Here is a 27,544-nt window from a genome sequence, read left to right as displayed (position 1 = left end):
TGACACCAGCGATAGTGCTTTAGCAGATTCAGACACGTGGGGTTCTATCGACAGTTACAATGAGCGGTCACATCATCAGTATAGTCCACATGCTAATATTGCCATAGTGAAAGGTCCAACACACCATGGTACATCTTGTCTTCCAGCTCTAGCTTTAGTTGATGACTGCATAGCAGACATTGCAGGTTTGTTCATGGAGTCACACACCACAGACTTGGGAGACAGCCTTGATGATTTACATCTTCTCATTGATGTCGATGACCCTTTTACAATTGTTGTGAGGGCTCACTATGACCCTCATGTCCATTCTCTACATGATCAATCTTCACAGGTTGGTGTGATTGTGGATCCTTATGAACAACAATTGGAGGAGGTTTCTTTGGCAGTTGAGGAGACAGATGGTTCATTGGAATAGGTTCAACAGACATCCTTGCCAGATCTGCATTCATTCTTTTCAGCACAGTTGGAAGGGGCGAACATCAGTATCAGCATAGGGATACTTGAGTAGGTTTCAGGGCCACCATGCATCTTCAGGATTGTACCTTTGCCATTGTTTCTTCCAAAAGGGAGGAACGTCATTCTGCATTCTTGGACTAGTTTCTTCCTTGAAGTGGCTTTCACTGACAGACATTCTTCATTTTGGGGGGGGGGGGGGGACTACCTTGTCTCTCTTCCTCTTCTTTCTTATGGGGGGGAACTTTTTCCTCTTATGAGGTTTTGTTCTTCTCATTCTTCACTTTTGTATATACTGGATGTATGTCGTAATAGGGGGGTCTTGATTACCCCATCCATCCTTGCATTCCTATTCATCTCTCTTTTTTAGGGAGGGTTTTTCCCATGAGGTTTTCGCTCTTTCTCCGCTTTATGAGAGATTGCATTTCATTATGTACATGGGTACCTAACATGGCCTAGTAGTCGGGACCCATCTTGTATTTCATCCTAGTTTTCGTAAGCTTAAGGGCATTCTCCTAAGTTGCACTTAAGGGGGGGTGTTGGCGTAAATACGTATTTACTAGTTACACTTACTTAAGTTTACTTAGGTTAATGCATTATTTTATTATTTTGCATTATTTTATTATTTTATTTTGTGAGACACTTAGGAGTTTGCGCACCTTTTTGAGTTGTCATGTTGACAACATTGAAGTACACAACTCTATTTCAGCACATGGTGTCTACAACACTGGAGCTTGCATCATTCACTGTGTTGTCATGAAGACAACACAGTTATTCACACTCCCTTTTAAGCACATGTTGTCTACAACACTAATTTGTGTGTTACACCCTTGTAGGCTTATCCTCTCATCATCGCACTTACTTCTGTGCTTAATGGAGGATAACCCATATCTGGTGGACATGTGCCCGGTTGTATTACTTATCATGTCGCTGATTCCGAGGCATTCTAGATGTATCTCAAAGGCCTTTATATACAGGCACTCCTAGTGTACTCTTAACGCATATTGAATGAATATATCGTCATTCTGATTATACTCTCTCTTTTTGGTCTACAATTGTGCTTGTGTTTGAGTTCTTAGTTCCTGGGTGAATTTTGCCCTAAGGAAAATTCTTATAGTTGGAATTCACCGATGCTCCTGCGATGGTATTGGGTGCAACTCGGGTTTGCAACTCCAATATGCCTCTTGTAGACTGTCCAAACCTCCCATGAGAAGAACAACTTGTTTCTCTCTCCTTTTGTGCGGTAGTAGTGTATGGTAATGTGTTCCTCCAAACTCCTTGTGGTTAACCCGACTGCTATATTTGTTTATCCGTATGTGTCCAATACGGTCTTCCCTGTTGTGCTAATACCACTAATGACTTCCAACTCTCACCCTGTCGACTCACACAACGAGCTTTAACTAATATTGAGAACACTGTCTCTCTATATAAGCTCAATAGACCACTTCCTTCTAGGTATTGTTCTACAGTTGCGATGAATCACTAATCAAACTCCATGTTTGTTTAGGACTGAAGCCTTCAATGAGTTGTCAGGGCTATGTCCAGTGCCTCAACTATCTCAAGGGGTTTCGTCCTCAAGAGTAACTAGTCACATTTAAGCAATCTGTTGGTATTTTGACCAATATCATATTTTCATAGTGTCAATCCCAATGAAGCTCGTTGCTTTTATCACCTCGATATGAGGGGAAATACAAACTAGGCAATGTGGAATAAAATCTATTTTTGTCTTTTAGTCACTTAAGTGACTTTTGTTATAAAATGACTAAGTCATAAAATAACTTTATAAATCAACTTTATAAAATAAAGTGATTTAACTATAGAAAAGCTCCACAACTTAAATATTTCCCCAATGAAACCAAATAGATTCCTGTGATTGGCTGGCATCCTCAAGATTAATGCCGTCTCTCTATCTAGATGGAAAGATAGACCAACAAGGCGCCAATAAGGCCTAGCGCGGAGAAGGGGACATTACAGCAACCAAGTGTATAATTCAAGAGAAGATAAAGGAAGTCCATGAGATGATAGCTTTTGGTTGTGGTTTATCTTTAGTAATCTCTTCAAGCTTATCATTTTTTGTGTTTGAGTATTGCCTCGAATTTCCCTGCTATATCATCCATGTATTGGTAGAGCCAGCTGGGTGATAGTGACAAAGTCTCCTGCTGTCTATTTAAACTCAGCAACCTTTTAAGGCCTCACTAGGAATTTGACCACCTTAAATGTCTGGGAGATTGATAAGACAATCAAGTTTTGCACTGCACATTTTCTTCATTTGTGGTGTCATCTTGAATATTATATTAGAATTACAATTATGCTATTTTCAATTTTTTCTTCTTTGATGCCACTTCGATGCACCCAAACTATATTTCACATTTCAGAATGACTATTTTTAAGCACATCATTTGTGTGGTGACATCTAGATGAAGCCATAAGGTGTGCATAGAATGATGGCCTTGTACACATCTCAATGCTCTGATGTGAGATTTTTGTTCTGTTTACTGTGGCAATAGATCTCTAGTAACTTTTTTAAGCTTAATAACTCTTCTTGATGCTACTGCCAATAGCTTTTTGAAATTTTACTCTATGTATCTATTTCACTTTGAAGTTCTAGCCCATTACAACATAATAGTTCTTCCTATTTAAATTAGTCACTAAGTCACAGGTTTCGCCAAATTTTGGCCATGAAGTTTGAAATTTGGCAAACTTAAAAAATTCATAAAAATTGTTATTGTTCGTCAATAAATTCATACGGTTTCAATTTTGGGTTGAAAAAAATCCTAATCTTGAATGACCAATGTGGATATTGCCACAGAAGATGTGACTCGCACAAGTTTGGTTATTGCTGTGATGTGGTTTCATACAGGATACAGGTGCAGTTGTGATGTTTTAGACATGATACACATGCAGTTGCAATGCTGTTTCAGACAGGATACAGGTGCAGTTGTGATGTTTTAGACATGATACACATGCAGTTGCGATGCTGTTTCAGACATGATCCAATCCTATGCCCAGATTGACCAGATGCATCCAGATTGACTAGACGTGTCTGGCTTCCCTGTTGCGACTGCACTCTGTGTGTACTCAATTAATTTCTTATGGAAAACTTTAAACAGGACCTTAGAAATGTTTCAGATTAATTTGAGTTATGATTTAAATGATATTTAACATGTTATTTAAAAATGATGGGCTTCTTTTAATTTAATTTTATATTTGAGTTTAAAATTTTCATATTTTAAAATGTTAAATATAAAATTATAATGCATTTATCAATTAATATTAGTAATACCGATTCAAAAAACTATATATTAATATATAAAGTAAGATTTATACATATTAAATTATAATATTATTCTATAATTTTATATAATATTTATTTATTTTTCAATTTATTATTTATATTTAATTTAATTTTATATTTAATTTTTAAAATATAAAATATAAAATTATAATGTATTTATCAATTAATATTAATAATAGCGATTTAAAAAATTATATATTAATATATAAAGTAAGATTTTAAACATTTTTAAATTACAATATTATTCTTTTTTTTTTAAATTAAAAATTTTAGGGTAAAAATTTATTCAATCAAATTCATAGTATAGAGCAAAGGCCCAAGGCCCACACCAATAGTACATATTCCTGTCTCCCAATAATAGCTGCTCAATGATCCCACTATACTTAGAAGGTAACTGATCCCTTCCACTAATATCCCAACCATCCATGTTCTCTGAAGCCCACTTCGACAAACAATCAGCTACTTTGTTCCATTCTCTAGGGATATGACGAAAGGAGATAGAGTCTAAGGAACTACAAAGACTTAGAGTTTGTCTAACCAAAGAGGCTAATTGCCAACTAACATCCTCTAGACTCTGGTTATTCAGCATGTCCACAACAATCTGAGAATCAGATTCACAGATGATCCTCTTCCAGCCTAAAGAGCATCCTCTCTCAACCACAATCTTCATAGCAAGGGCCTCCAACAGATTATTAGAGTGTTGACCTTTGTAAATAGAGAAGAGAAAAACCATACCACCATCATTGCCTCTACCTGTACCCCCAATACCAGCATGACCAGGGTTCCCACGAGAAGAACCATCTATATTAATCTTTAAGGTCCCAGTCGGGGGAGGAGTCCACCTCCCATCCCGGCAAACCCGTTGCATAACATGGCGAAGTCTTTTTCGAAGGTTGCATCCTCGTCTACTATCTCCTAGATTGAAATTCCTCATAATAGCAAGATCATCAGGATCAAGACTTTCAGACATATCACACTTAGCAAAAATAGTCTCCTGAAGCTTGCAAAGAATCGTTCTCCACAATTGCAAGCTTCCAAGTTTGGAATCACAAAAGATTCTGCGGTTTCTCTCCAGCCAAAGGTTCTAGATAATGAGAGTTGGCCCGACCATCCAGGTAACCCGCAGGAAAGAAGTCTTCCCTGGGGGTCTACCTAAACTCTCCCAAAAGTCATTGAGAGAGGTAGCATGAATACAACCATGTCGCCAACCCTCCCACCATTTGTGTCAAATCTCTCTCGAAAAAGGGCAAAGAAAAAACAAGTGAGAGGTACATTCCTCATTACTCGATCAGAGGAGGCAAACAAAAGGTCCTTGAAAACCTCATTTGCAAAGATTCTCCCAAGTGAGGCATTTGTTTTGAGCTAGCAGCCATAAGAAAAAATTACATTTGAGCCAAGAAAGGTTAAACCAAACCTTCTTCAATCAGTGCACCTTAGTTGGACTATGTAGGTTCCCGTCAAGCATAGCATAGCCTTGAGCCACCGCAAAACTTGCCTTTTGGGCTAGGACCCCAAGCCAAAGCATCCCGCTCATTGAGGGAGCTGCATTACCTACTTTCCAAAGCTTTTGTGAGAACAACACGATCCTCATCAGAGCAACCCACGGGCCACTCTTGAGGGTCCTTCCAGCAAGTCACCTTAATCCCATACGCTTAACACTCTTAAAATGCTCCACCGTAAACCATCCAACATTTGTAAAAGTATGGCAAAGAGGCTGAAGTTGGGGGAAGCTAGAAAGAATGGGAGGGTGGCTGTCCCAAGAGTCTTGCCAAAACAGAGCAATAGAACCTCTGTTACAAATCCAGAAGAGACTCGCCTTAATAAGTTGAGCTCCCTTCTTAAGAGTGTCCCAAATACAAGAACCCTTACCCACCAGAGTAAGACGTGGCACATGAAGGCATTCAGCACTCGAAAAATACTAGTGGGCAAGGATCTTGGCCCAATCTTGATCTTGGCTGTTGCACCAACGCCAGTATAGCTTGGCAGCCAAAGCCGTGACAATGAGAGCCATTGATCTAAGACCAAGGCCCCCGACATGCTTCGACCTACACATAGACTCCCACTTGACAAGGCTCCACTTTGAGGATAGAAGGTTGCCAAACCAAAGGAATTGTCGAGATAAAGCATCAAAATCCCTCACAAAGTTGGAAGGGGGAACCTGAACACAACAGCTATAAATGGGGAGAGACTGCACCGCAATCTTTAGGAGAACCACTCTCCTAGTAAAAGATAACCATTTGTAAGTCCAATGACTAACCTTACTCCGGAATTTATCCAAAATCTCTTGCTAGTAGTCTCTACGCTGAGAACCCAAGACCAAAGGAACCCCAAGGTACATCAAAAGAAGAGATCCAATTTGAAATCTAAAAATCCTTGCAATCTTGCTCTAAATAAGCCGAGGAGTGTTAAAGAAATAAATGGAAGACTTATCATCATTAATACACTGACCAGAGGCTTTCAAATAGATATCCAAGGCTTGCCAGAGATTCGCTGCCTCACTGATTCTAGCCATGCCCAATAATCCAGTGTCATCCACAAACTGAAGATGAGAGTACGAAGGAAGATTGTTTTTCCAGCTCCGACCTTGGATAAGACCCAGCCTCACTTGAGATTTTATAAATCTGCCAAGACCCTCCACCATGATAATGAATAAATAGGGAGATAAAGGATCCCCTTGCCGAAGTCCCCGAGAAGCCCCAAACAATTCTGAAGGTTCCCCATTAATGAGAATTGGGAAGGAGGATTAGGTCACATAGCTTAGAACCCAATTCACCCACTCATCAAAACCAAAAGCCAAAACTATTTTTTGTAAAAACTCCCAACTAACCCGATCATAAGCTTTAGTCATGTCGAGTTTAATGAACATAGCTTTCTCCTTAGATGCAACCATAGAGTGAATAGCCTCCATTGCTATTACAACCCCATCCAAAATCTGTCTTCCTTCAACAAAACCACCCTATTCAGCAGAGATCAAAGAGCCAAGGAGTGGTTTGGGTCTCTCAGCGATCAATTTGGTGATGATCTTATAGACAACATTACATAAAGCTATAGGCCTAAATTGATCCAACCGATTAGCCCCTTCTTAGGTATGAGAGCCAAGAAAGTAGAATTCAAAGACTTCAACATCTGTTTGTTTCTATGAGATTCCTGAACCACTTCTAGGAGATCAAACTTTATTATTTCCGAGAATTCTTAGAAAAATTCAATTGGAAAACCATCTGGGCCAGGGGCCTTACCTTTTTTCATATTAAAGACAACTTTCTCCAATTCAAGTAACAAGATAGGACTTAAGAGGGCCTCATACATCTCAGTAGGGACTAGGTGGGGAATACAGTCCTAGATGGCATGCTTCTCGGTCCTAGCCGAAAGATCCCCCCTAGTAAAAAGATTAGAAAAATAATTGACAGCTTCCCTAGAAATTTCTTTGCAGGAAGAGATTCGATCTCCATCAGTTGAGACAAGAGAGGAGATAGAATTTCCCTGTCTCCGAGCCTTAATCGAGTTATGGAAGAAAACAATGTTCCTATCACCCTCTTGTAGCCAATCAACACGAGATTCTGCTTCCATAAAATCTCCCCCCAAAGCTCCAATTCTTCCAGTCCCTTAAGAGCTGAGAACTCAACTTTACTCATATCAGAGGTCAACACTTGGTCTCGAATCTAATGGGTAATATTATCCAACTTGGTCTGAGCAACTAACTTTTGAGCATGTAGATTCCTAAAATACTGTTTATTCCATCTCTTAAGCTTGTACTTCACATGTTGTAGCCTCTTAGTGAAAGTAAACATGGCCGTTCCTTGGGCAGGCATCCCCTCATACCACCAATCCACCATAAGGTTTGGTAAAGACAAGTCTTGTAGCCACATCAACTAAAATTTGAAAGAGGGATTTTTGGTGACTCTGTATGAGGTGATGGAGAGCTTAATAGGCCAGTGGTCAACGCCCCTCTAGTCAAGAATTTTAGAATTGGTGATCCACTTGTTGTTCATCCAATAGTAGGAAACCAAAAATCTATCAAGCCTTTTTGAGATAGTTGCACCACCACATCTCCGATTATTCCATGTAAAGACACCATTGGTTGGCTTCACATCAATGAGATTCAAGGAGCCAATCATATCCCTGAACAGATTTGAAGATGGGTCCAACCTAGCTAGCCCTCTTCGTTTTTCCTGCAAACTAATAATAGCATTAAAATCTCCAGCCATAATCCATGGAAGAAATGGGTCCAGGGACTAGATGAATTTGATATGAGCCCGTAAATGGGATTTACTTGAAAAATCAGTAGGAGCATAAATATTGGATAAAAGACACCTTTCTCCAGTCACAAAGCTAGAGGCAACCAAAGAAATGGAGGACCGACTAGAAATCAACCATAAGGGGGAAACTTTCCTTGGGTCCCAGAACAAGCTCCCCCCCTCGAATTGTTCAAGGCACCCACCCCCTGCCAAGAGCCATGGGTCCAGATACGTGAAGCACAGTTAGCCAATCCATCCATTGTAAGCTTAGTTTCCTGAATAAAGACCACATCAAGAGATTGAAACTCAATTAATCTGCGAACAACCTTTTGTCCAGGGATGTTGTTCAACCCCCTTATAGTCCATGATAACACAATAATTTATAGGGGTGGGAGAAATGAGAATCAATGGGTTTCATAGACCCAGACTCAACCAAATTTTCACCCATTATCTTCACCTTCTCCTGATCAATCTTTCTACCACTCTTGGATGGTTTATCATAAGGCCCCTTTTTGAAGGATTTGTGCTGTATGTCTAAGACAAGAGGAGCCACCAAGACTAGGCCCTTTGAACCTTGTGACCCACAAAGGTCTCCAACATCCTGAACAAGAGGAGGCAAATCAATATCTAGCTGTCTAGCCTGTTGGTCCCCTATAGATAGAATTTGATCCTCCCTCTGCATATCTTCAACTTGAATCTCATGTTGACCTTTGGCCCTAGAAGAGAGCTCAATTGGGGTACCTTCCTCTTGGACCAAGTCCCCAAGAGCATCAAACTTGTTAAAGGTGCCATCAGTCTGCCTTTCTATCCAGGTTCTCTTCTTACCTTTGCCTTTGTTACAAGACATGAGTAAATCCCTCGCTATCAATAGGTCCATTAGATAAAGTGGCGTTCCCCTTGCCTGCCCTAGGGGGTCTAGGGGCAGCCAAGGTGGGGGACTTATTCGTGGGACATCTGTAATGTAAATGCCCATATTCATGGAAAATTCTGCATCTAAATGGAATGGTCTCGTAATCCAATTGTTGGATCCAAGAAGATGATCCCATGCAAATCTCCATAGAATCTGGCAACATATTATTTAAATCAAACTCTACACAAATACGGGCAAAAGAAATTACCTTACGATCTTGAGTCTGTGTTGCTGAACCCACAGGTTTTCCAAGAAGCAGCGAGATTGAGTGAAGAATATCTTCCCTCTAGAATTCCAAAGGAAGCCTCGACAAGTGAACCCACACCGGAACTTGTGAGGGGATTTCCTCAGCAGAGTTAAAGCCCATGTGCCAAGGCTTGATGAAGAGCCCCACCTGGTTAAAGAAATAAGGGCCTCCTTCAAATACCTTATTCCTGTCTGTCATGCTTGAAAAGATAACCATAAAATAGTTATTAACTGCTAATAGAATCTCCATCTCCTTTTGGGTTCCACACCTGGCGAGCCCAGAATTCCAGCACAGGCAAAGAAAGGCAAAGGCCCAGAAATTTGCAAATAAGAGCATGATTGCTCCAATATTTGACATCCTCCGAAACTTGCTCAAGTTGAATAACCAAAATTGGCCTGTCCTCGGATCTCTGCAAAGGTCCATTTACTTTCCTTAATCGAAACATCCCTTTTGGAGAGGAATTGCCTTCCCTCGATTCGGGTTTACCATTTAGTTCCTTATCATTGGCATGCAACAAAGAAGACGGCTGACCCATCTCCATATCTCCGACGGAAGGCTGAGAGGAGGCTATACCTCGATCCCCCGTTCAACAACGAAGTGGGACTCAGCAAGAAAGAGGGAAGGATGTGGTAGGAGCCCCATTGACTCAAACCACCGTAGGTCCCCCCTCGAGGATGCACCAAAGGCAGTGTTTGGTCTGCAAACATCCACCCATGGGCTAGAAGAATGCCAGTCCACCCGTCCAAACAGTGCCCACCCAAGCCAGCAAAACAACGACCCCTAAGAGCAGCAGAGAAGCTCGCCCCAAGAGCTCAAAAACTTGTCGCAGGTCGGGCTAGGGCACGCAGGCCCTAGTGCAAGACAGAGTTCCGCTCGCCATTAGAGTCAAATCTTGAATCCCCCATTACAATATTATTCTTTAATATATGTAATATTTCTCTATTTTTCACTTTAGTATTTATATTTTTTTTTAACTTCATTTATATAGGCGAATTTAATGTCGATTCTTTTTGGGGTGTCGAATTTTATCCAAATTTTATAGTTGTTTAAGATGAACTCGAGCTCAAGCTTTGTAACTTAGCTTTGCATCATTAAATATGTTTTCTTCCTACATTTTTATCCGATAGGGTATTTTAATGCGAGAATCACCCGACGAAATTCAAGTTCTCACGGCTGGAAAAAAACCCGACTAAAATTCACCAATCGTTATCACCGCAAGGAAAAATTCTGTGCTGATTTGTTATTTGTTAGTTGGGAACAGCCTGGCATGCTCAAATGCTTCATGGCTTCATGGCTGATATGTTGAGACATGTTTGTATGTTTGCTTCTAGAAACTTTTGGTTGCCAGAGCATTCTTAATGCCATTTATAATCTGCAATATTGTATGCCTTCTACTCTAGAAATTTTTGGGTATCCAGTTATATCAACATCCTCCAGGAGAACCCGAAGTGCAAAAGTAGGGAGATCCATCTCAAACCAGCCAGATACAGACAGTCATGAAGGTTTACAATACCTCCATAACATTTGATGTTCTGATAATCTTATAGTCACACACTGATACTTTGTTAATTGAGGTTGGCAATGTTTTGATCTCCATCAATTAAGCATTGTCAAAAGATTGGGACAAGAGTCTTCAGATATGAAAAATTTGGACAAACTTGAAAAATGTGATAGCCCTCCCAGTCATTCAAGTGATTTGCTACTCTGAAGAAGCAATCCCATGCATACAACTTCATTGAGTAGATACCTTGCAAAATTTAACTAATACTAATATTAGATGGCTTTGAACATTGATCAAAACATTGGTGTTCCTGGATGTTGAAAGAGCTACACCTGGCATCTTGTTCTTCTCTGGTGTGGCATATGACCAGAGAAACCCTACAAGGGTATCAAAAACAGGAACAGACAAAGGCATTGTAGGAAACAAAACATGAACAAATAGGTTGCAGACCCAGACTGGATAAAAAGAAAAGGAGAGGGGGCCAGGGAGGGCAACATACAAGCCATGGAGACTAAGTAATTAATAACAAAGAGAAAAAAGAAATTAAGAGAAAAGTAAGGACAAAACAGTAAGTACCCACAACACCAAAATGAACTAAATAAAAAGATATACCCATGTATTTACCCACAGGAATATATATATATATATATATCAGCATGCATAATTATATACATATATATATACACAAATCAGCATGCATAATTAATTGAAAACAAATACAAAACACATAATAAGCCAAATAATAAGCTATGTTGATGACACTAATGTCTATTGGCCTCATGGGCTTGAAAAATTAGAGGAGTTTTACACTCACTTTAGCAGTGTGTCACCTTGCATTTCCTTCACTAGGGAGTTGGAGTTGAATGATTGCTTACCTTTCCTTGACATGTTGCTCTCAAAGAAACGTGATGGCTCCCTGGGTCGTAAGGTTTTCTTCAGAGCCACCTACACAGACTTGTATCTCCATTTGTCTTCTCATCATCATCCTTACCAAAAAGTAGGGGTGCTAAGAACCCTCTCCCTAAGGGCCCTTCACATTTGTGATGATGACAACATTGACCAAGAGTTATCTCCCCTCCGTCAAGTCTTCAAGCTCAATGGGTATTCTAACAAGCATATATCCAAAACCTTTTGACAAGCGAGGACTTTTCACTCTACCTCGAGACCTATCCCTTCTCAAAGGGTGGCTACCCCCACCACTGTCCTTCCTTTTATTTAAGGCATCTCCCAAAAATTTTCGAAATTTTGATGAAAAAAGGAGTTAGTTGTGCCTTCAAACCCCTTTCCAATATTAGAAATCACTTGCCCCCACTCAAGGACTCTAGAGATACCTCTTTAGAATCTGGAGTCTACAAAGTGTTGTGTTCTTGTGGTACACCTTATATTGGCGAAACAGGTAGATCCTTTACCACAAGAATCAAGGAACATAGTGCAGACATCAAGCATGAAAGGGTGATAAAATCTACCTTAGCCGAGCATTCATCTTCAACCAAACATCACATTTGTTTGGAAAACGCTCAAATCCTCGTGAAAGAGGACAATTATTACAAGAGAAAGATGAAGGAGGCGATTGAAATATTTAATCACCCTTCTAATCTGAATCGCGATGAAGGATGGGCTCTCAACCTTGCTTGGCATCCGCCTTTATCCTCCATCAAGAGACCCTATCATTCCCCTAGTTGACCTTTGCTTCCCTCTGCTTCACTTGGCACTTGTTTGCTTGTCTTCTGGCCTTTTTCCGCCCTTGTATGTGCCCTCTTGCTCCTCTTTCGCCCCCTTCCTCTCCCACCCCTCCCTTCTCTCTCTACCCCCTCCCTTCACCCTTCTTGGCCTTGGCTTGCTTCATCGGGGACCCATTCCCCCACCCCCCGCTCTTTTTCTTCAATTTTTCTTTTCCCCGCCCCCCATCTTTCACCCGTGCTCTTCCTTTGTGGGTGTTTTCTTGCGTTCTCGTGGTCCCTTCCTTTTACCCTCTTGCTTGCCCCATTTTAAATTTTTTTGGCTCATTCATTATTTTTGTCCTATTGTTTCTCTAACACCCCCCCTGCTTCTGATTCTTCAATTTGGAACCTCCTCTTATTCCTTTGTCCCTTTTTTTCTTTTCCATATATATATATATATATGTATTTTTTTTCTTTTTCTTTCTTGTTCTTTAATTTTTCACATAGGTTTTTATTCTTTAACTTTTTAACTTTGTTTTCTTTTTTGTTTTCATTTTCTTGATTTTGCTTTCTTACTTAGATAAACTTTGCTTACATCTTTACACACACACACACACACACACACACACACACATACATATATGATATATATTGGCTTATTATGTGTTTTGTATTTGCATATATATACATATATCCATATACATATAAATATACATAGACACACACACACACACATATATATATATGGTTATATATTTATTCCTCTGGGTAAATACATGGGTGTATCTTTTTATTTAGTTCATTTTGGTGTTGTGGGTACTTATTGTTTTGTCCTTACTTTTCTCTTTATTTTTTCTCATTGTTGTTTCTCTTTGTTATTAATTACTTGTCCTCTTGGCTTGCGTATTGCCGTCCCTGGCCCTCTCTCCTTTTCTTTTTATCCAATCTGGTTTTGCAACCTATTATTTCTTTTCTTTCTTAGCTCTCTCATCTTGATGATGGATCATTGAGTATGATCTGAAATGTTGATGCTGATAAACTCACACACAATTTCACCCAAAAGCATGAATAGGATGTCAGATTAGTGTCAAATATAAGTAATATTAATAATTTTTAATGACTAATAAGATTTTAAAACTAATGAAATGTAAAATGCAAAATACAAATGCTATCTAAATTTTGTTTTGTAAAATTTAATACAAAATAGGAAACCCAAGTAGGTTTCTAATAGTAAAATTATATAAGTATAAAATTTCAAAAAACAATTAATGTAAATAAATATAATATAATTTATGTGAAAAATAAAATATCTTTTAATTTAACTATGTTTTTTTTGAATAGTAAGTAATAAATTCCGCAAAATTGTACAATTTTTTAAAATAATATTTAAAAAAATAGGAAGAAAACCATAACTTATGTAAGATATTCAAGATCTGATTTATATTTATATATTGTCTTTTTTAAAAAATATTCTATTTTAAGTTTCTTTCAAGTATAACACAAAATACTTAAAAAAGTTAGCCTATTGGTATTTAAGATCTCAATTTGACAATTTTTGTGAATATATTTAAAGAATTTATTTTAAAATATAAATCGTTAAAAAAAAAAAACCAAATGTAATCTAAGATTTTCATATAATATTTTAAAATAAAAACAAAATTAACTAAAAGTGTGTAAGAATTAATATTCAATAAAATTAAATATATATAACATAACCTTTAGCATTATTACAATTTAATTGCTAGATAAAATCAATTGTCAAATTTGAAAAATAAACATACCTTTATTTAAATTTCAAAATTTAAATTAAAAAACTATAATGCTAAATATTAAAATAAAGTAATATAAACTGTTTTTAAAAAAAAATACCCAAATATAATCTAAGATTTTCATATAATTATTTGAAATAAAAACAAAATTAACTAAAAAAGTGTATAAGAATTAATATTCAATAAAATTAAATATATATAACGTAACCTTTAGCATTAATACAATTTAATTGGTAGATAAAATCAATTGTCAATTTTGAAAAATAAACATACCTTTATTTAAATTTCAAAATTTAAATTAAAAAACTATAATGCTAAATATTGAAATAAAGTAATTAGGTGAATAGATCATAGTAAGAATATGCTTTTTATTATATTTAAACTAAGAAAAAATAGAAAATAAATACGTTGTAGGTAAAATAATTGCTGACATTTTTATGCAATTTTATAAATAGAATAATAGATATGTATTTTTGTCAATGTGAATTTTAACTTGCACTCACTTATATCCAATTTTCTCTTGCACTTTCCTTCATCAACTAACTTGAATATTTCCACAGCAAGTCAAATTGTGATATTGCTATCAGGATTAAATTGTGTAGTTTTTGAGTCAAACTCATTGACCCATATTAAATCCTGATAGCAATATCACAAAAGTAAAGTTATTCTATATTTCAAATAGATTACAACGTTTGGATTACAACATCCACACAGTTAATGGGAGCCCTATACACATTTTCTATTAAGTGTGTGAACCCATATGCAAGAAGAGGGACAATTGAAGAACACGTAACAATGAAAAGAGAAATACATTCATATATATCCTAACAAGGACTTGGTTGAGTGTTCAATTTTGACATAATAAACAAAGATATATCAAAGACTTGAGCTACCTATGTCAATGATGTTATCAATGTACACTACCAAAAAGTCCATGTTGGAAAAGTGTATACACCATTTGGTGGAGTGGTGAAATCTGCAAACAATGTTTACAACAATCTTAGCAGTGGTTTGGAGATATCTCGTTGGTTGCAAAATCAAGAATCACCACGGTGGAGGATGATGTGTCCATACTAGTGCAACACTATTGTTTTTTGCCTATCAATGAAATTGCAAGAACAAGCAATAATTCAATCATTAATGTATAGGGAATCGTGGCAAATGTGGGTTCAACAACAATAATAAGAAGGAATGATGAGATAGAGTATCATGTCGTACCATATGACTATTGGACATGTTTGAGAGTTTTGTGGATATCCCTCTATGGCGGTCAATAGCAGAAAGGGAAGGTGATCATTTTGAACAAAAAATTGAAACCCAAAAACAAGGTGTCCTTGGAGCTAAAGGCATCCATCTTCGTGAATATAAAGGGAAAGTTTTAAGCTCAACAAATGTTACAGCTCTAGAAACAACCTTAGACACAACAGAGGCAACAATATTAAGGTCTTGGTATGAACACAATGCCTCTACCTTGCTTCTATCATAAATAAGGCGCGCTTCCAAAGTGGTATTTGCTACGAGAATGACCATTTTAGACATTTGTGAAAAAATTAAAACCGCAATTGAACCCATTCAATGCATATTAAAGGCAACAGTTCAATGTTCATTAGAATTGAAAGCTTTTGTTATCTGACATGTCCCATCAAATTTGGTAGGGACAATGCAAAAAGAACTTGAACAAAGACATGCTTGTGGAAATTGGTTTTGACCCAAATGCAAGGCGACTTTGGATAAGTGCAACTATAGCTATATACTTCAAATCAAATTGCAGGATCATAGTGATGTAATATGGGCTTTAGTATTTGACGACAGAGTAACACAACTTATGGGAATGTTTGCAAAAGAATTGTTTTCTGCACAGGTGATTGAAGACATACAAAAGGGCTCTAAAGCAGTCATAAGAGATGTATTAAATTAGGAATATGAATTCAAAGAGATATACAATGATATAGATCGGGTAAAAGAAATCATCGCACAAGTTAAACCGACACAACCTTTGTCATGGAGAGTAACTAGCTACTTACGATTGCAAGGAAACCAAAAAAGAAGATATTGCTTAACTAGGGCATAAAAACAAGAAAGCATTATCTGAACAAATGGATGGGTATATAGCTAATGTACGAGAACCAGGTGAGCAATGAAAAGATTTTGGCAATATTATAATATGTTACCTATAAAATATCTCACTATCAGCATAATCATTACACCTTTTTTTGGTGCAAGTGCTAGTTATTATTTTGGTGGTGGTTTGATGTTGAATCCTTTGGTTTAGCTTGCTCGATAAGGTCAGAGCTCTGAAGCTTCTATCAACACTTGCGGTTTGACATTCACATTGTACTATAACTACTTGCTCACAGGTAGGTTAAAAGAGCTTGAAATGAAAAAGCTAATCAATGACATTGCCCTTAAAGCAAGTTGAATAATTATGTATCATATCTCCAACGTGATGTGGTTTATGTAATTAGGGTTGGATCTAGTGGCCTTTATGCATCTGACATTTCATATTAATTGTTTTTGACACAGGAAATGTGTTTGTACACTTTTTTCTCAAGGACTCTTGGAAATGTGATTCAGAGGAGCAGCCATATGGGGGGATGGGTACTTAGGCTTCAGTAAAAAAATTCATCCCCAGATTATAACTGGTTATCACGAATTCTTCCAAGGGGATTTATGTGGGATGTGAAGCTAGATACATTGACACAAATCTTGCAATGAGTATCTTTTGAGCACAACAATTATAATTTACTAAGTAATGTTTGTCTTTGTAGCTTAGATTGATTGGGAACAAGGGGGTAAGTATAATGGACCTTCATTGATGAGATTGCCTTTGCCATTTGGGATGACGGATGATATTTCACAACTAAAGTGAGAATAAGAGGATATGGATTCTTTGTTTCATAACCATCTTGTAACTTTTCCCTCACAGCATGGGAAATACATGTCCTTTTACCCATTTTGTGTATGTAAGGATTAGAGAGACATAAATAACAATTACATGCAAATATAACCAATATCACAAACGAACAAAGCACACATAAGTGAACTAAAGACACAAATTTAATGTGGTTCACCCGATCCTGGGGCTACATCCACCGAACAAGAAGTTCAATATTATTATCCAGTGATTTCAACCTAATTACAATCTGCAATCCCTTGTAGCTCAATACTACCACAAGAAACTACTAAATCATCATACATCATAAAATCCTTAACCCTAAGCCATTTTTTTACAAGACTTATGTTGCTTACAAAGTTAGGGCTAGAATATGTCGTCCAATAGAAAATCAATTCCTAACGTCTTTTGTAATCATAAAGTCATATTTGGCCTCGTGGGGCATTGTCACTCGACCCTACCCCATGTCTGCACACTTTTTTCTCAAGGACTCTTGAGAATGTGATTCAGAGGAGCAACCATATGGGGGAATGGATACTTAGGCTTCAGCAAAAATCATCCCCAAGTTATTAACTTTGTACTTTATCTTATGGTTATCACAAATTCTTCTAAGGGGCTTTATATGGGATGTAAAGCTAGAACCATTGACACAAATCATGCAATTAGCGTTTTCTGAGCACAAGAGTATAAGTTACTAATTTATGTCTGTCTTTGTAGCTTAGTTTGGAATAAGAGGGTAAGTATAATGGACCTCCATTGATGAGATTGCCTTTGACCTTTCAGGATGACAAATGATGTTTCACACCTAAAGTGAGAATAAGGGGATATGGATTCGTTGTTTCATACCCATCTTGAGATGTCCCTCACAACGTTGTAAATATATGTCCTTTTACCCATCTTGTGTATGTTAAGATTAGAGAGACATAAATAACAATTACACGCAAATATAGCCAATATCACAAAGGAAAAAAACACACATAAGCGAACAAAAGACACAGCTTTAATGTGGTTCACCCAATCCTTGGGCTAAGTCTACTAAACAACAAGTCCAACATTATTATCCAGTGTTTTCAACTTGATTGCAATCTGCAATCCCTTGCAACTCAATACTACCTCAAGAAGCTACCAAATCATCATATGTCATAAAATCCCTAACCCCGAGCCATTTTATACAAGACTTATGCCACTTACAAAATTTGGGCTAGAATATGTCGTCCAATAAAAAATTATCTCTGGCTGCCCGATGACCGGGGTGTTGCTGTTGATCCCATCATGGGGGTGTTGCCTCACAAACCCCCATAGAAGAAAATTGGGAGGAAACTGTGCCGAATGAAGTGAGGAAAAATAACTTCTGAGTCTGATTAGGCTCCACATAACAACAGTGTAATGTCCCCTGTTGGGACCTTTCTTGATTTACTCTAAAATTTTCCAATTGAAACTTTGATTGGTAATGTTCTTTATGAAATTACTTATATTTTCCCTTGTACATACTCAATTGATATTATATATATGTCTTTGAAATGTTATATAATATTTATGTCTCTCTCTCTCTCTCTATATATATATATATATATGCACGCTCCAGTTCTTGAATAGATACATGAATAGCTTCAGTATATGATGCTGTGTCGTGCCATCTTTTATCTGTGGTATCTTCAAAGATTAATAGCATCTCCCAATAGTGAGTTAATACCCATAAATATTCTCTCTAACTCCTATAAAGAATGCGTGAACATTTCGGTTTATACCAAGGTGAGTTGCTAACTGTATTATTGTGTTTGCTGATTGATCATATTTCTTTGCTTTTACTGTTTCGATAATGCTGACTGTGTTCTCAGTCTCAAATCTGATGCCTTGTGACTGTGAGTTTATGTGATATGTTGACAGGGTTAATTTGCAGACTGGATCTTATAAGGTGTTTCCCCAATGTTTATCTTCAGCAAGAAATGTACGATGGATTTTTCTGTCCTGCTATTTTTTTTCTTCCTCCCCTTCAATGATCCTTCTTATCTCTCTTATATATTTTTCAAGGCTGAACAATGACATCCTTTGAATGTTAAAAGTCATGTCCCTTTAACAAATTGCACCTCAACTCATTGAATAACCACTTAAGGAATTTGTATGTCTCCATACTAATTCAGTTTGTTTAGTTGCAATCACTGTCCGTTATTCTTATGTCCTCTTTGATCAACTCACTGTCCTAATTTTGAAATATATTGATAAAAGTTGATCTTAAGCAATACTAATCCTCTCATATTGCTTTTATCAATGCAATTGTCATATGTATTGTTGTGTCTGAGACGAGCTAGTCTGTGAATTTCTTCAAGTCCCTGATGATAGTAGCATGTTTGGTATCTTTTGTATTATTATGCGAATCCTTAATGATTCCTAACTTCTCTCATTGAACTGGTAGAGGATAGATGCCTGTATCATATAACTAATCTACTTTATTTTGCAAGGCGATCGATACTTGGTCTCCATCATTGACTTATTAGTAGTCTTCTTTGTTACTTCCTATAATCAATCGGCTTACCAATCTGGGTATGTGTCATATGGCACAAGATCTCTCTAACCCATATCAGTGATTAATCATAAAATTAGTTTAGATGCATAACTTCAATATCTTTAAACTTAATGTTCTTTATCAATTTCGATTCTTTCTAGTATTCTTGCGTTAATCATTTACCAATCTCTGTATCATACAATTCACGATGTCTTCAAAGATAACTTTTATTTATTTATTTATTTTATTGTTATTAAATTTATTTTGTAATCATGATTATATTATCTATTTTAATAAATATTTAATTACGGTGTGAAGATTATATGTTAGGTACATATATCTCCTCTTATTATATGAACTATATGAAAGCTTTAATTTATTGTATTTGAATTTATATATATCTACTTCTAAATTTTAATATTATTATTTATTCATTAAGTTCTCCTTCATTATTATTTAGTATATTTATTAGTTTTTTTATTAAACCCTATTTTGATGTGGAAATTACATGTTGGCACTCACCTACCTTGTGAGGAATCACTCTGCCTCTTCCTGACAAAACCAACCTATCATCTTAAGGGGTTATATTGAGTGATTAAGGAATGGCTAGAAGTGTACTAACTTTAAAGATGGTTCATGAATAAAGTAAAACTGACATATATAATTCTGATTTCCACTGTCATTAATAGATATGAATGCTACAGCATATATATGTATACACATACAATGACCTTAGCTGGCTCCTTGTTCCTAATATAATTCAGATATAATATTCTGTGAATCCGTATAATGCTTGCCAGCAATATAATACAATGTAAGTAGCAATATATATAATTTATCTCCTTTGATGAGAACAATATAAATAATAATAATTCTGATCATTCCTTTCTGACCCTTTTCCAGTATACTCTTATCAGTGCCCTTTGGATGTGTTTGAATGTCTTCTTATATCTTGCCTAGACAGGATGAGTTGCACCATTCACATTTAATGAGACACAACTTTACTAATTGCGGCTCTTCATAACTATTGTTGTTATCGATCTGTCTTTTTAAATCTCATTCCTTCTTAAATTTCTTCATTTACCTAATTGATGATATCGATGGATTAGTAATGATAACCAGTCATAATCCAGATATTTGTCAAGATGGCTTGGTGAAGTCTTTATACTCCGATGTCTGATGCAGATTCTTTTCATCTTCCTGGGAATCGATATTGTTCTGCCTACCTTCTGATTGATATCAAGCCTTTGATATTTAATATCTTGTTCACAAATTGCTGCTTTCATACATCATCTCACGTGTCTCTTTAAGCCTAATCATTAATTCTGATGATAGATTGTGAACCTGATTGTTGTTCTTTATAGATAATGTGCCATTACCTTCTCATGATTAGCTGCATGGACATGATAGATCCCAATCTCTTTCACAATAGCAGTTGATTGTCAAATCTTTGATTTCTTTCTCTGATATCTGCCTTTTACTATTTTACATAATTGCTATGCTTGATGTGTAGTATAACTAAGATCAATTCGCTTTAATAGTCTTATGGTTTGGTCTTCGTATATAATCAATAAGTTTGATTATCGATTCATCTGCAGTTTTGTCTCTTCAGAGACTTAACAAATTTATTGTATTATTTATTTAATTTTTATATTTTTAATTCAATTATTTCTTTATTTATTTTTAATATTTTAATTTTACTACTATTATTTATTATTAAATCCTATTCTGAAAGGGGACATTAAATGTTTTTTGAAAATATGTGGAAGTTTCAAATGAGCTAAAAACTCAAACTCCCTCGTAGTGAGGACTTTTTTTTGCCCCAATCTAAGTTTGTCTCTGCACTCTTCAAGCTTCCTTTTAATCTGAATATCAACAAAATGTTGATATAATGCTTCTTGAAGTCTGGAAGATACAATAATGTTAGTCATCAGTGCTATGTAGTTAGGAAACTTCTTCAGAGTTCTGCTCTTCTTGATTGTGCTGAACTGGAAACAACTGGAATCTTTTGAGATATCTTCAGAGCCTCTTGCTCCTCATCCTTGATTATGGGAATGAGTCTTGAGATTGTTTAGATGCAAAATATAATATATTCCACAATTTTGTCACCCATTGTGGAAATTACGTTACTTAGCTTTGGAATGTAGACTCTGTAGGCCTTTGAAGGCTTTGTGATAAGCCCTTCTTGTTGGAAGATTCCAATTTTGTCATATTCTCTACAGGTGTATGGAATATACTAGACAATTAATGATGTAGAAATTATTACCTCTAGCTTGACACTAATAAATCCTTCAAGGATACTTATTGTTTCATTTGTGGGTGCAGATTGCTGTATGACATGCTACTACCCAAAGAAACATCAGTAGGTGCAGGTCATAAATCATTGCCTTAGTACCCCATACAACTGATTTTTTCTTCCATTCTAACCCTTTTATGTCTTGGCTTATGTAAGATTTTCAAATTGTTCTTTTATTTATACCTCTATACCTCCAATGGCTCCTTGCTGAAACCTTCAAACTTATTGGAGGGTATACACTTTTCCATTGTCTGATCTGAAGACCTGGATTCTCTTTTCTGTTTGGTTTTCAACTAAAGCTTTGAGCTCTTGAAGCCTACAAAAGACCTCTTCCTTGACCTATAAGAAATAGATATGTCTTGCAAGATAAATCATCAATGAAGGAAGCATTATACATACTTCCAATAATTGATCCTATTGACATTGGTCCACATGCATCCAAATACTCTGTCTAAAGTTCTATCCTCTATACTTGGGAAGGCAGTCTTGTCATGCTTGCTAAGTGTGCATCCTCTACAAACTCCTTGTTCAATGCTTGAACTTTGGAAGTCCTATGATTCTCTTGTAGAATAGGTAATGCTGCATGATGTACATGTCCCATCCTCTATGCCAGATCTTGTCAAATTATCATTGTTATGAACTAAAGTTGCATTTGGGTCATGTGAAAACCTATAAAGGTTGCCTTCTTTAACCCCTATAACCTTTACTATAATTGGGCTGGATCCCTTCAACTCGATTAAGAACTTGCCTGATTGCTTTATATCAAAACTGAAGGCAATTTTTTCTTTGATATCAGAAACAAGAATAACAACATCAAACTCAAAGGAAAAATCTAACTCTAATAAAAACAAATTGTATCAATTCTCACCACTCGATCCTTTGCATCATTACCAAACTCAACCTTAACTCCAGACGTGTTCTTCAAATTTATAAAACATTGTCTAGCTAGTGTCAGATGTCTAGAGGCTGTTAGAATATATAGTTCACCAATATAACTGAGAGGGGTGGGGGGAGGTGAATTAGTTATACAACTATTATCACAATTATGAACTTTATTAAACCTTAACCATATGAGCAATATAATTAGAAACCATAACAAGAGACTCATGCACAATAACACCAGATATGTTAACTAGGGAAACCCTTGATTAGAGGGAATACCCCGGTGGGGATGGTACCCATAAGATGATGTACTAATATAAATATTCCTTGTTAGAGAATGGACCCTGTTAGGAGTCTATATAAGTATTTAGTACATATTAGTCCTTATTAGGAGACTTTGAGTCCCTTTTAGGAGATTCCAACCTTCTTAGAAGTTGTGCCAACCCTATTAGGAGTTGTAGAAGGCAGATTGACCCACTGTCCAAACAGCTTCAGGGTTAAGATCAATGAACCCACTATTCAAACGATCTCCGTATTATTCTTTGCAGAATAATAGAAATGAATTGTACTTCCTTCCTCTTTCTCTATCTTGTCAATCGGACCTTGCTCCTTCTGATCTTTTAACTAGATCACAAATCTTGTGTCCAATAATCCCTTAGATCGCTTACTTCGCATTCTCCAAACACTCTGCTCCTTTTTGCATTTGATACTTTGTTCAACACATTGAAACACTTCACAAACAAGGAAAACATTTTTCCTTTATAGCATATCTTCAAAATAATTCCTTGAGTCAACCTGGAGGCTTTCCTAATTAATTATAATAAGATAATTAATTAATTCATAATTACAATAGCATTGTCGACTCACAGTCTATACAAATTCTCACATGTGTGATTCTAGGGCTTTCGCACTCGTTGGCGTCACCATCAGATTGTCTACTGTCACTGACTGATCGCGCATCTGCAAATTATATCTCTGCTAGAAGATATAATGTAATCACTAGAAACTGCTTCTCAAGTACTTTGTGTTTGTACTACTCTTTGTAAATCAGGCATATCTTGCGTACCTCTTCGACTTACTTTATGCGCATTGAACCTCATCATTAGGACATAGTGTAGAACATGTCCTTAGCCGCGCATCACTAGACAATCAAAACCTTGTCCGAACAACTAAGATCTTTGTTTGCTACTCTGCCAGTCTTTACAAACTTACTACTATGTTGACATCAATGACAAGTAGAGTCATGAATGCAACATGTCAATACTCTCCAATGCTTAGGATACTCCCCAAAGGAATACCGTAAACATTCATGCTAATAGAGGCACCACTATCCATAAACTAAGCTCCTTTGAAATTGTGTAGTTAGAGAGACAAGAAACCATTGAGAAAATTTCTCAAACTTGGTAACAAAGTTATTCATTTGTGTTTCAACAAAGGTATATAGTATTGCTATGGCTTCCCCTGGTTCTTTTTGTCTGGACACTTTGAAGCATAATGATCGAACCTATGCCAATTATAGCTCTTGATTTTTAATTAAGTTCCTTTTTGAGTGTAAGGATGAATCCTCATTCTTTCCTTTTCCTCATTGTTCCCTTTTCCTTTATATCTTGTTTGCAGCCCAAGGAGAACTAAATTCTTGTCACTACCCTTTTTGTTGGCTTTTGATTCTATTTGAGTTTCCTCCTTAGTAGAATCATTCCATTGTCTTTACATAAGAATGCCCTAAATAAAAATCATGCTGTGAAGATGTCGAACCATCTAATGCCAAATTAATGTGCTCTACATCTTTAACCTTTTCCGTTATTGCTACAAGCTCGCCACAAAATGACCATCATCAAGGAATTGGTATTAATATCCACACTTTATGGATCTAAGTATATTTCTTAATATCATTTTTGTATGTATGTTTTCACTGTAGGAAAGACTAACCAAAGTGTTAAACATCTTCATCATTTTTCTTCTCTGACAAGTGGGAAATTAAGTGATCCTTCACATTTAGGGTAATTTGCATGGCATCAAATTCTTTCCTACAGTGAATTGCCAAATCTTGCAGATCCATTGGTAGAGTCACATGATCCTTTCCTAGAGATCATTTTCGTCCAATAATAAGTTCATCTGATTTTCCAAGGCAAGAAATTGAATGCTTTATCCAACCTATCCTCAAAAGAAAGACTAGGTGAGAATATGACCGATGTAGGTTTGCAAACCTCCTAGATGCTACTAGTAATGCTGGCAAGAGGAATAAGTTTTAGCATCTAGACAAAGCAACAGATGACAAGCTATAAACCAAAAGCACAACTCTATAGATAGATTAGGATTGGTTAATTGGGGGCTAAACATTTTGTAATGTTGGAAATTTGTCATCAAGTACTACAAACATCACATTGGCCTGTGGTTTTTGAAGATTTTTATTGTTTATTCAAGCCCTATCTTTTTCTTCCTTTTTTATAAGCATTTTGATAGTAGCTAGCTATTTCTTGGAAAAAAATAACTTTAATCTAAACTGAATCAAAGGAAACCCAAACCTTTCAGACAAATATACACATCATTACTTTAGGTAGGAAAGAAGACAATAATCGAAGCTAAATGCCACATCCCGCTCAATTACCACAACAACCACTAGACAGAGAGAAGACTAATTTAGAAATGTCAGAATTTGATATGTTAGAATTCATGGAAACCATGAAATAAAATTCACCGCCATTTATTATGCATACAGGGCTCTAATTGTTGGTCCTTCAGAAATTATTGTACATCTGGTACTTTAATGACATGAGCTCATCATGGAAACTCTTGAATAATGCCTATGACTGTTAATTGATAAACTGTGAATTTAACTTCCTTTGTATGTTTAGTTGCCATTGGTTACTTGCCATGATTTTCCAAATGAGTAACCTTTATACAAGTATATATTTTTTTCAAATAATAATGATGAAATCTTCTATTAAGTGCACTAGAGAAGAACTCGTGTCATTTCGTTCTCACATTTTTATTTGGTGTGAATGTATTAGACTCTCTCAAATTGGTACTGATGAATGCGTGAATAATTTGGTTGCATGTGTTGCTTCTGAACCGGAAATTAGATTGTGGATGTCATGGGCCTATGTAAGGAATCAGGAAGGATGTTAAAGAGCAAATTTTGTTTTGTGACATATGAGGGATTCTTCCTTTATTGTAATTTGTAACAATTACCCATAATCATTATTTTATATGAAACTAATGAATAATTAAGCATAAGAGTTAAAGTCAAAAAGTCAAACACCTGGTAAATAAAACATAATCTATTGTTGAAGAAGTCAAATAGTGGACTTTTTTTCATCATATGTAAAATGACTTTACATTATCCATCTCCAAGGATGGTGCTGGCTGACAACTCCAGGTACACAGTAACTCATACGTAAGTCATTTGGGGAATAAATTGGCAAAGCGGAGAAGATTGTTTTGAAAAAACTGGCAAAAAATTGGAGTTAAAAAAAGGTGAAAAATTGAAGAAAAGTAGTCATTAGCATAGATGATAAAGTTTCAATGATAAATGACTTATATAAATGATTCAAAGCACTTGCAAAATCTCAGCTTGATTTATTTTTAACTTGGAGCACTTAAAGTCAGAATTGATTTTTTTTGTATAAATTTTAATGGCTTAAGCTATTATTATAAGTAGCACCAAAATATGATGTGGGCTTTCTTATTTTTCAAATTCAGTATGATGTTTTTCTGCAAAATATTGTCAATAAAAGAAAATTTTCATATTCATATGAGTAGCTTTCTTTTTCTATAATTCTCTCAAGTTCTTTTTATTATATATACTCAGCAAATAATTATATTCAAAGTTGCCATGATGTGCATGTGTGAAGTGATTTATACTTATGTATATACCAAAACAACTTTATATATGTTGAGTGTAGAGATTGAATTTGAGGAATATTTTAATATAATTTTGAGTGCAAGGTTCTTTGTTTTCTCCAAAATAAGTAAGGCAAGACTTTGGTACCTTGCTCTTCTAGACCATTTTGTAACAAATAAATAAAGGCGGTTTTGTTACAATCTTCTATTGTTTCATGTTGCAGCAATTTAAATATTTGAAATTTATACAAAAATCAATGTTAGAAAAGAAATAGTATCAATCAAGCTATACAATGTATATTAAATGTAGAAGTTGTTAGATGTGTAATGTTGTGGTTAAAACACTTCGTTGGTGAAGTTACCACCAAGATTCAAATCCTTGATGGGCCACTATGCTCACAGGCCTTTCTGGGTCATTGAGCTCGTGAGTTTGGAGAAGTGAAGTGTGGGGGTGAGGTCCCTCGTTTGTGGCCTCACTAGTTTATAGCTCCAAGTCAAAAGCATTTCACATGGAGTCTAAGGGCTTGTCATTTGTGTATTAGTTATAATTTCAAAATTAGTGTATAATAATTGGTGAAGTTACCACCAAAATTTAAAATTAGTGTATAATAATTAAATAATTTCAAAATTAGTGTATAATAATTGGTGAAGTTAGCACCAAGATTCAAATCCTTGATGGGCCACTATGCTCACAAGCCTTTCTATGTCGTTAAGCTTGAAAGTTTGGACAAGTGAAGTGTGGGGGTGAGGTCCCTTGTTTGTGGCCTCACTAATTTATAGCTCCAAGTCAAAAGTGTTTCATATTGAGTCTAAGGACTTGTCATGCTTGCTTATTAGTTATAATTCCAACATTAGTGTATAAAAATTAAATACTTGATCTCATCATAATCAATGGGGCGAGTTGTGCAGAGAGCTCGGGTCATTATTGCAAGTGGGATCTAGAACAAATTCATTAGTTGCTTTGACACTTTCTCAAATGTACCCCACAAATTAAGATGATTGAGGCCTTTTCAAATTTTGTTAATGACCACCATTGCTCCTCTTGCTCCTTTGTTT

At 36.1% G+C, this 27,544-nt stretch overlaps 1 protein-coding gene across 5 annotated transcripts in view; it reads left to right on the top strand.

The window, feature by feature from the left end:
• Positions 1-27,544, top strand: part of LOC149538137 (serine/threonine-protein kinase CTR1-like) — a 97,783-nt gene that overhangs the window by 39,003 nt on the left and 31,236 nt on the right. The window lies entirely within an intron of this gene.

This window comes from Cupressus sempervirens, chromosome 9, assembly GCF_028749045.1.
Source record: "Cupressus sempervirens isolate cs-2001-9-10 chromosome 9, ASM2874904v1, whole genome shotgun sequence".
NCBI classification, from domain to species: Eukaryota; Viridiplantae; Streptophyta; class Pinopsida; order Cupressales; family Cupressaceae; genus Cupressus; species Cupressus sempervirens.
Note: the sequence above shows the minus strand (reverse complement) of the source record. Positions and strands in the feature narration are given on the sequence as shown.